Genomic DNA, 9,802 nt, shown 5'->3' with positions numbered 1-9,802 from the left:
GCGCTCTTAAGAGGGACTGGCGCCGCGGGCGCGCATGCGCGCTGGGGCCGCCCCGCCCTCGCCGCCCCAGGGGCCGCGAGCCCTTCACTTTCGGGCTGGAGCGGCCGCGGGCCGTGGGCTGCCGGGTAGAAAGGGCGCGGGAGACAACGGCGCTCGAGCTAACACAGCAACAGCAGTAACGGCAATAAGGGCAAACTCAACTTGCTTATTGCAGGTCTTAGGCGGCATTCACAGTTCGGATTCTCACAACTTCCCAAAGAAGGATGATAACTGCGCTCCATTTACGGACGCTGAAGTTGCCACTTAGACTCACTGTCCCTCCAGTTCCCAGCCCCTGATGTCCAGGCCACGGCCGGTCACTGGCCTGGGGCTGCGTGGTGGGCTCGGGCTTCTACTAGGTGGGGTGGAGACTTGCCAGATTAGGCCGCTGTCCGGATGATGTGTGTCACTTTTCTTTCTAAATTTGGGCAGAGCGATTTATTGGATTTAAGCAGAAAGGTGCCTCGGCTCCACATTTGGCCCCGATGGTGTAGACAGCTGCGTGAAGAAGCAAACAAGGCTCCGACAGACCAGCAACGCGGCTTTGAGGAGGAGAGATTAATAGCTCCTGCCTTGCGGAAGCTGAAACAACAGGTGCTGATGCTATTAAAGCCGCCGTGATTATTTTTAAAGGATCTGGTGACCCTTCCGACACGGTCTGGAAGTCAGCGACCTGACATCTAGGCCCAGCCCGACCAGAAAAAGAATCTTGCATTTTTCTGGCTTCAGTTTGTTCATCTTTCAAGTGGAGCATAAGAGGTGCTGACCACTGAGGTTCCCCACCCCCCAAGTCCGTGTCCATGGAACACAAAGCAATTTTATTCACAGCAAAGACGCCGCTGTTCAGACATGGTTGGGCACTTGGGCGGGCCGGGTCACCGTGCGGACTGGGGCAGGTTGGCTACCCTGCCACTCGCCCCACGGAATCAAAAGGAAAAACCGACCCTACGCCCTGGAAGCAAACACCTTACTCTTTTCAGTAAACCTCTCTCCAAGCACTGCACTTGATTTCATTAGACTTTGTGGTGGGGGGAGGGGTATTTTTAGTTTCATAAAATTATGTATTTTAAATGCACCGGCCACGAACTTTTCTAAACCTAGTAAATGAACGAGATTTTAATATCGAATTATTCGTTCCACAACTACAAGCTAAGCGGTTACAGTATACCGCGTTCTGTGTTGGGTCCGGGGGGTTCTCCAAGAAGCCAGACGTCGTGGCCATTTCCTTCACACGGAGATGAAAGTCTCTGGAAATTGGACAGAGAGACAAAGAACTGAATAAGCAAAGATGGTACAAGTATTATAAAGCTACGATCAGTGATGTACAGGGTCAGTTTAAGCACATAACCCGGGGGTTATGTGCTGGATCCCTGGAGGCTAGCAAGATCAGAAAAATCATCAGAGCAACAGCACTTGGACTAGAAGAAGCCAAGGGAAGACTCAGTTTTTCCGATTTTTTTCTTAGAAAACATTGGTACTGCGAGCTAATGTATTGAAGGCTTACTCCACGCCAGACGCTGTGCTGAGTTTCACGTGCACATTTAATCCTCACAGCAACCCTACAGAGAAGACATAACTACTCGCCTCACTTTGCTGGTGAGGATAACCTGCCCAGTCCTTACAGACAGAAAGTCACAGTCTGCCTGAACTCCAAAGCCTGCCCACCACGCTGCTGGTCACCAGTCTCCACCACAGAAAGCCCGGAATTAACTGCTGACTCTACACGAATCACCAGATGGCCAGGCATCATTATTTTCCTATGGCACCATAAAATGACTGGGGTGGGGTTCAGAGGGTTAATACTTTTTTTTTTTTTTTGCCTTTGGGGAAAAAATTAATGCAAGGGAATTGTCCATTTCTTCAGACAGTATTTATGCCATATCCTCCTTCCACTATCCATTTATCCTCTTCTCCAAAGCACCCATGATTTGTCAGTTTATTGATGAAGAAAGCACTGTTGGCCATTTTCATACTGAAATTGATTTATGACCTGGTAATGCCAGAGCTTAAACCCAAGAAGTTTTTCCCGAATGGTTCAGAACCATTAGAATGGTTAGTCCACAATCAGCAGACTTGGAAGTGCAGAGCTTTGAGCAAATTCATCCTCGTTTTTACTGCTGTGTTCCCTTATTCCCTAAAAGTGAAGGAGAGGCCTGTTTCGTGGTTACTCAATGTGGTGGTTGCTTGTCATCAATGCTCATAGAGATTTTATACCACTCTGTTCCTCCCTCTGACTTGATTTTACTTTTTCTTTGTGTATCTAGTACGTTGTATTGAATTCTTTTATAAAATAAGTTGTCAAGTACTTACTGAGCATCTCTGTGGGAGATGCCACTGGGTCATATTAAGGTGGCAATGTTCCTTCCATAAGGAATTCCCTCACCATCCTTGACAGTCTTAAACTATTTTACTAGTCTTTTCTGAGCAACTGTAACTAGTTATCAAAACATACAGGTAGTAGTAATAATTTATTATAATCAAAACTAGATGTCAGGCAGTGTGCCAAAGTAGATTTAAACACCTATGAAGGAGTGCCCTCCTCCCTCTTAAAAAGTTGAATTCTGTAGACACTAACTGCAGAAGTATATTTTCAGTTTATTTTGCCTTTCAGTCTGTGCCCCCCCATATATATATATATGAATAAAATGCATTTTATCACCATCTACTGACTTTGACCTTCATGTTTTTGACTGCTCTGAACTTGATTCTTATTGGTACCTCTGTTTTGCCTTTGGACGTTTTCCTCTTCAGTTTGTTAAGATGTTTCTTAGTACCTTTCACTCTGCTTGTTCATATAGGATTCCTAGCTGTGACATGGGCTGCAACCAACCCCATTTTAAAGCACTCACGTGTAGCATCAGCATATATGGTGAAAAAAACGACGTAGTCAGCTTTATCCTCGAATCAGGCTCAGTGCGGCAAGAGGCTCATGACTGCGAGAGGCACGAGGGGGAGGAAACCACTTCAGGTTGCTTGATTCACAATCACTGTGATATGTGTGTCTTTTGAGTGGAATGAGGGCAAAATCACACACACTGTTTACATCGTTATTTCTCCCTCTCATTATTCTTTTTCCACAGTAGTTGAATTTACGTAATTTGAATGTGCAAATGACATACTTTCTTGATAAAACAGAGCAGCCGGAGGAGCTAAGTAAAACACTTATCCTTCTAAAACACAGAAAATCAGTTGCTCAATATTAGTGCATTGTTAACTTTAATTGTGACAGCTAACAGAATGTTGTAGTTTACCTCTAGGGAAAAAGAAATACAACTGATTTAAAAACAAACTTCTGACATATCTTTAAAAGTACAAAGCCATAGGACTAAAGAAATGATTACTTATAACTCGGCTAACTGGAGTTGATGCAAATCACATGGAGGTAATCATATTTCCTTTGGCTTGCAGTTCTAAAAGCTGCCAGATCTTCAGTGATTTTCTGTGTATTGCAGGAAGAGCAGAGGTTCCTACCATCTGCACACGGTCAGCAGTCTGTTTAGGAAGAATGGCTTTCCCTGGGTTCATCCACTTCTCTCCCTCCTCTTTTATAAATAGTAGTACTGAAAACTCATATTTGGTTTACCAGAAGTTCTTTTAAGTTAAAGTGTTTGTGTTAACAAATGAGACCGCAAACCCAAACAAATATGTTAATTTACATTTCTTTTAATTTTGTCTTGTGGTTTACTTAACCTCATCTGAAAATAAAAACGGTCATAAAATTTTGGGAAAAAAAATCTTCCTTGTTGCTTTAAAGTTTTTCATCTTTCATCCTCCTGTTTTTTCCTTGTAATTAATATACTTTCAGAAAAGTAATTTCCATACTTAAAATTCTTTTTCTTCTCATCTACTATTAACGTGAAACATCTGACATACTCTGCTCTCCCTGCCCCATCCTCACCCCTAACCCCAGAGTTTTTTGTTTTGTTTTGTTTTGTTTTTTATTTTGGGCTGTGTTGGGTCTTCGTTTCTGTGCGAGGGCTTTCTCTAGTTGTGGCGAGCGGAGGCCACCCTTCATCGCGATGCGCGAGCCTCTCACTGTCGCGGCCTCTCTTGTTGCAGAGCACAGGCTCCAGACGCGCAGGCTCAGTAGTTGTGGCGCACGGGCCTAGTCGCTCCGCGGCATGTGGGATCTTCCCAGACCAGGGCTCGAACCCGTGTCCCCTGCATCGGCTGGCAGATTCTCAACCACTGTGCCACCAGGGAAGCCCCTAACCCCAGAGCTTTACTGAAACATTTTTATTTCGATCTTGATGTTTACTATTGGTATATTTTCTTTTTGAAGATATGGAGTTAAAAACCACCCAGGACTTCTTCCAGTAATGCCAGAGTATCTAAAAGGGTGGCGTAAACAAAATTAACATAACGTCAAAAAGCCTGCAGCAAGTTTTTGCAAATCATATAGCTGAGAAGAGTCTAGTATCCAGAGTATATATACAACTCAACAACAAAAAGACAAACAACCCAATCAAAAAACAGGCAAAGGACTTGCATAGACATTTCTCCAAAGAAGATACACAGCAAGCATATGAAAAGATATTCAACATCATTAGTCATTGGGGAACGCAAGTCAGAATCACAGTAACACTTCATAGCTACTAAGATGGCAATGGTGATAATAATAAAGGGAAAATAACAAGGATTGGAGAGCATGTTGAGAAATTGGAACCCGCACTTTGCTAGTTGGGAATATAAAACCACTGTGCATAACAGCTTGACGGTTCCTCAAAAGTTGGACACAGAGTTACCATATGACCCCGCAGTTGCACTCCTAGGTATACATACCCAAAAGAGTTGAAAACATATGTCCAGCCTGGCTCAGCCAAAATAAAAATAAATAAATATATATATTTAAAATAAAAGATAATTGGACAATATTTTAAATACTGTACACATAGCATCACTATTTATAATTGCCAAAAAGTAGAAACAACTCAATGTCCATCTACCAATGAACAGATAAACAAAATGTGGTCTATCCATACAACTGGAATATTATCTGGCCATAAAAAGGAATGAAATACACCCGCTACAACATGAATGAACCTTGAAAACACTATGGTAAACCAAAGAGCCAAACACAAAAAGGCATATAAGGTATGATTCCATTTATATGAAATGTCCTAAACAGGCAAATCCATAGCGACAGAAAGAAGGTCAGTGGTTGCCTGGGGCTGGGGAGGGAGGGCAGAAGGGGAAGTGATGGCTTGATGGGTACAGGCTTTCCTTTTGGGTTGAAAATGTTCTGCAACTAGAAATGGTGATAGTCACACAACCCTGTGAATCTACTTAGCCATATTAATGGTAAAATTTATCTTATGTGTATTTTACAATAAAGAAGAATCTAGAAAAAAAGATTGCAGAAACTGGCCATCTAGCTGTGATGTCACATGAAGGTCCTGAAGCAGGTTCACTAATCCAGTCTCAAAACCCTATTCTCCTAATGATGAATGACACTGAAAGATGATCAGCTAAAAAGTTCTGTGTCACAGTCAGATACTTCTGAATGTAATTCCAAGCCTCTAAGATGAATGTTGCAAAACCTCCGTTATGGACTTAAATTATGTCCCACCCCCCACCCCCCGCCAAATTCATAGGTTGAAGCCCTAACCCCCGATGTGACTGTACGTGGCGAGGCAAATACAGGAGGTGCTAGGGAGATAATCAAGGCTAAATGAGGCCATAAGGCCCTAAGCCAATAGGACTGCTGTCCTTCCAAGAAGAGGAAGGGACGCCAGGGGTGGGCACGCACAGAAGAAAGAGCAGTAAGGACACAATGAGAAGACGGCCGTCTACAAGCCAAGGCGAGAGGCCGCAGGAGAGACCAAACCTGCTGGCACCTTGATCTCAAACTTCCAGCCTCCAGAACTGTGGGACATAAATTTCCGTTGTCTAAGAGCCCTAGTCTGTGGTACTTTGTTATGGCAGCCTGAGCTGACCAATACATCCTTCCTTCCCTGCTCCTTCTAACCTACTGATGGCAGGAATGCATAAGACAACTGAGGTCTTCCTAAAATGTGAGGCAGCTTGAGTCATAGCCCTATACCTGTGGACCACATAGGGAGGAGCTGCAGTGACTGGAGTATGTGCTAGAAACAGTTTGAGGAAACTAGACATTCATTTAGAATACGGTACTTAAGGTAAATGTATGCTGATTCAAAATGGTTGGACAATTCTACTCCTGGGCATATGTCCAGACAAAACCTTAATTCTAAAAGATACACGTACCCCAATGCTCACTGCAGCACTATTCACAACAGCCAACAACCGTAAAAAACCTAATGTCCATCAACAAATGAACGGATAAAGAAGATGTAGTATATATCAATATATACAATGGAATAGTACTCAGCCATCAAAAAGAATGAAATAATGCCATTTGCAGCAACATGGATGGACCTGGAGATTCTCATACTAAGTGAAGTAAATCAGACAGAGACAGACAAATATCATATGATATCACTTATATATGGAATCTAAAATGCGACACAAATGAACCTATCTATGAAAGAGAAGCAGACTCACATAGAGAATGGACTCGTGGTTGCCAAGGGGGTAGGGGGTGGGAGAGGGATGGATTGGGAGTTTGGGATTAGCAGATGCAAACCATTATCTATAGAATGGATGAACAACAAGGTCCTCCTGCATAGCACAGGGAACTATATTCAATATCCTGTGATAAACCATAACGGAAAAGAATATGAAAAAAAGAATGCATATATATATAACTGAATCACTTTGCCGTACAGCAGAAATTACACAACACTGTAAATCAACTACACTTCTATAAAAAAAAACAGGCTGGAGAATGGGGTTGGATACCCCAGATCCAGGTTCAATTTCCCCCGAACGGTGTATTCATATCTCTATTGATATGACTGGGATTACGATTCCTTTTGTCTTGCTGTCTAGACAATAACTCCTTGAAGGTACACATCGAATCCTGTTCATCTTTGGGTCCCACAGTGTAGACTTGGAGCAGGCTTGGTTTATGAAGCACGTGCTATATGCCAGGCACAAAAATACTGAAGTGTTACTTTCAACGAACTGAATTCAATAAAATGCACCTAAATACGAAAGCCATTCTGAGTGTAGCAATTTGGAGATAAAATATCTGGTAAGACTAGGGTCCCAAACCTGGCGCTGGGGATGAAATCCTTGGACAGCGGGTTCAGAGGGAGGGAATTTCTAGTCGGAGCCTCCCAGGGCCCCACCCCACAGAATACTTTTGAGGCTTAAGGTGAGAGTGGTTTGCAATGAAGGCAGATGAGGAAAGGAACAAGCTGTTTCCCGGGTGTCACCTGGTGACGTGGAAAAGTTTGCCGTCCACAGAATCGGTGGCAGCAGCTTGCCTCCTTTGCAGTGTTGGTGGCGGTGGACATCACCAGGCCTCCCACAGGCACGAGCCAGGTCACCGAGACTCTGGTTAGCACTGAGAGCCAGGGCTGGCCCACGATGCTGCCAGCCTCCGTGGGTACCACAAAGGCGAGTCTGAGAAGCACAGGGTCACTCTGCGGGGACTCCCACACCAAAGAGGAATTTCCGGGTGCAGCAGGGCTGGTCCCTGCAAAGCAAGACAAGGTGGAGTAATGTCTAATATTACGTCCCATGAAACGATGCTGTTTTACACAGACCCGGAATTGCATATTTTTAATTGAAATAATTCAAAAGGCACTTTGGGGTCATAGGTTCCTTGGGATTTCTGACCCTTAAGATCATCGTTTTTATATGCCTGGGTCATCGTAAAAAAAAAATCCCAATCATCCTGGGTGTTCAGATTTGGCGTAAACAGGAATTTCCTTCATCAAAGCTGCCCCACCAGTCTCCTGGTAAAAACATAAAAAGATAAAAGGACCACTGTGCTGCTTATTTGAGCAGAAACAGAATGATGGGATTCACAGTGCAGCCTCACAGCCCCCTCGTAATTATCCCTGTCCAAATACTTTAACTTTCTGAAACCAAGCCCTCCCCCCATTTTATGGCATCAACCTTTTTTGGGGGTACCTTTTGGATTAGTAAGAGATTTTCTTTGGCTTTTGCAAGAAGTCAACCGCTCAGGAAACAACTGAATTAAACTTCATATTTGTTTAAAAGTCCTTGGATAGCGCCTCACATCTGCGTTTCCTCAAAACGTCTCTGTTGAAAGAATAAAGGGAGAGCGCCCTGCATTGTGCAAGTATTCAAATGAGCAGAAAAGGGTTTGATGAGTTCCACGTCCTACAAATGTTAGCGTCCCAATTATACCTTAAGACGTGTTAAGTATTTCAGACCACTTTGCAGCTTTACAGCACTGGGGACACTTCTTGCTTGATAGTGTAAGTTCTCGTATAATGTAACTGTTCTCTGGACAGTCTCCAACTTGCTAGCCTTCATTACCTAATTAGAAGAAAGGGTTTTTTTTTTTTAATGTCTTTATGTTAGAAAATATGCTTGAATAGCTCTAAGACTGAAGCTCAGTCAGCTAATAAGGACCCCTGACTACTGAACATCTGGTATGTGCCAGGCATCGTGCTAACTTCTTTGATTATCATTACAGTATCTCTCCTAATAAGTTTGTTATTTAGTAAGCTAAAAAAAAAAGGTTTAAATTCATCTACGCTTCTAAAATTTCCAAAGAAGTTAAAAAGGAATTTCCAGCCTATGGAGAATGTCATCCAATTAATCTTAACACAAGTAAAATTAGGATTCCTTTCCCAGCCTTTATTGTCGATGAAGTAGTTTCTAACGCTACACAAATGAGATGTCCTAGCTGAAAGATGCCAATCATTGGCATTCTTAATTTCTATTACCAATTTCCTTCTTGGCGCACAGCAGTTTGATTTTGTAAGGTATACATATTTTCAGTTCTTTTATTTCTGGAAGTAGCTTGACTAGCTTTAGAGACACGAGGTCCAGAAGAAAATATTAGAAAAACAGAAAGCGGAAAGGTATAGAAAGACTTCAGGTGCTGAGGGGAAAAAAGGTGATGGAGTTTGCTTCAAAACTCCCTTTAACCACGCAAAGGATTATTTTAGGGGGGCCCTGAGTCTCCAGCACAGAGAAGGCAGACCAGAGGAAGTGGAGTCGGGTCAGAGTGTGATTTAAAGCACACTCTCTAACCAGTGTAGATGCAGAAGCAGTAACGCAAGAGAATGAAAAGAGGGGATGAAATTCCCCAGCCCCTAAGTTCCTTAAGAACTTATTAAATAAACTCCAGCCTCGGAAGGACGAGGGGTGTCTTAGGACAGCCGTGCCATAGACAGGGCCAGGACTAGTTAAATTCTTGAGATTCCTACTAGTATTCCTTGAATCTTACTAGGCAATGTCAAAGCGTTAGGCTTATAAAGAAAACAGCAAACGCGGTTCATCTTTGTTCTTTTGACGTCAATCAAACTTCCTGACATCCTTCAGCAAAGAAAACATTTTAAAACCAGATGAGATGGCTGCCTCTATAGAAATGTATCTGGTATCCCACCCCTGTAATATTTTAATTAAAGTTTGGGAATACTATGCATTTTTAGCACTTTTGAGTGTTGAGGGGAAGAGAGAGTGAGAAGGTGATCCCCTGGCTCAAGGGCTACCTTGAGACCTGGTCTCTGTCCGTCCGCTGAGGTAATGAGAATCCAACTCCTGCACATTCGGAAGGCAACCAGAGTGACTTTCAGATGTAGGCAATTTACATTTATAGACCAGGTCAAGCAAATTGGACAGTTTAAGTGAGCACTGAATGAAGGGGAACATAAATATGTTGGGGCCAATAAACGGTCCTATTTATAGAGCGCAGTAA

General features: G+C 43.1%; 1 long non-coding RNA gene across 1 annotated transcript; it reads right to left on the bottom strand.

Moving 5' to 3' along the window:
• Nucleotides 1–4,301: 4,301 nt before the first annotated feature.
• Nucleotides 4,302–8,118, bottom strand: LOC112406506 (uncharacterized). Its single transcript, XR_003004572.1, has 3 exons — nt 8,041–8,118; nt 7,338–7,600; nt 4,302–4,370 (listed from the first exon to the last, which is right to left on the bottom strand). It is a non-coding gene; the product is annotated as an uncharacterized LOC112406506 (long non-coding RNA).
• Between the last annotated feature and the right edge of the window lie 1,684 nt (nt 8,119–9,802).

This window comes from Neophocaena asiaeorientalis, unplaced genomic scaffold (genome assembly GCF_003031525.2).
Source record: "Neophocaena asiaeorientalis asiaeorientalis breed wild unplaced genomic scaffold, Neophocaena_asiaeorientalis_V1.1 scaffold59, whole genome shotgun sequence".
Taxonomy (NCBI): domain Eukaryota; kingdom Metazoa; phylum Chordata; class Mammalia; order Artiodactyla; family Phocoenidae; genus Neophocaena; species Neophocaena asiaeorientalis.
The sequence above is the reverse complement of the archived record's forward strand: the minus strand, read 5'-3'. Positions and strand labels throughout refer to the sequence as shown.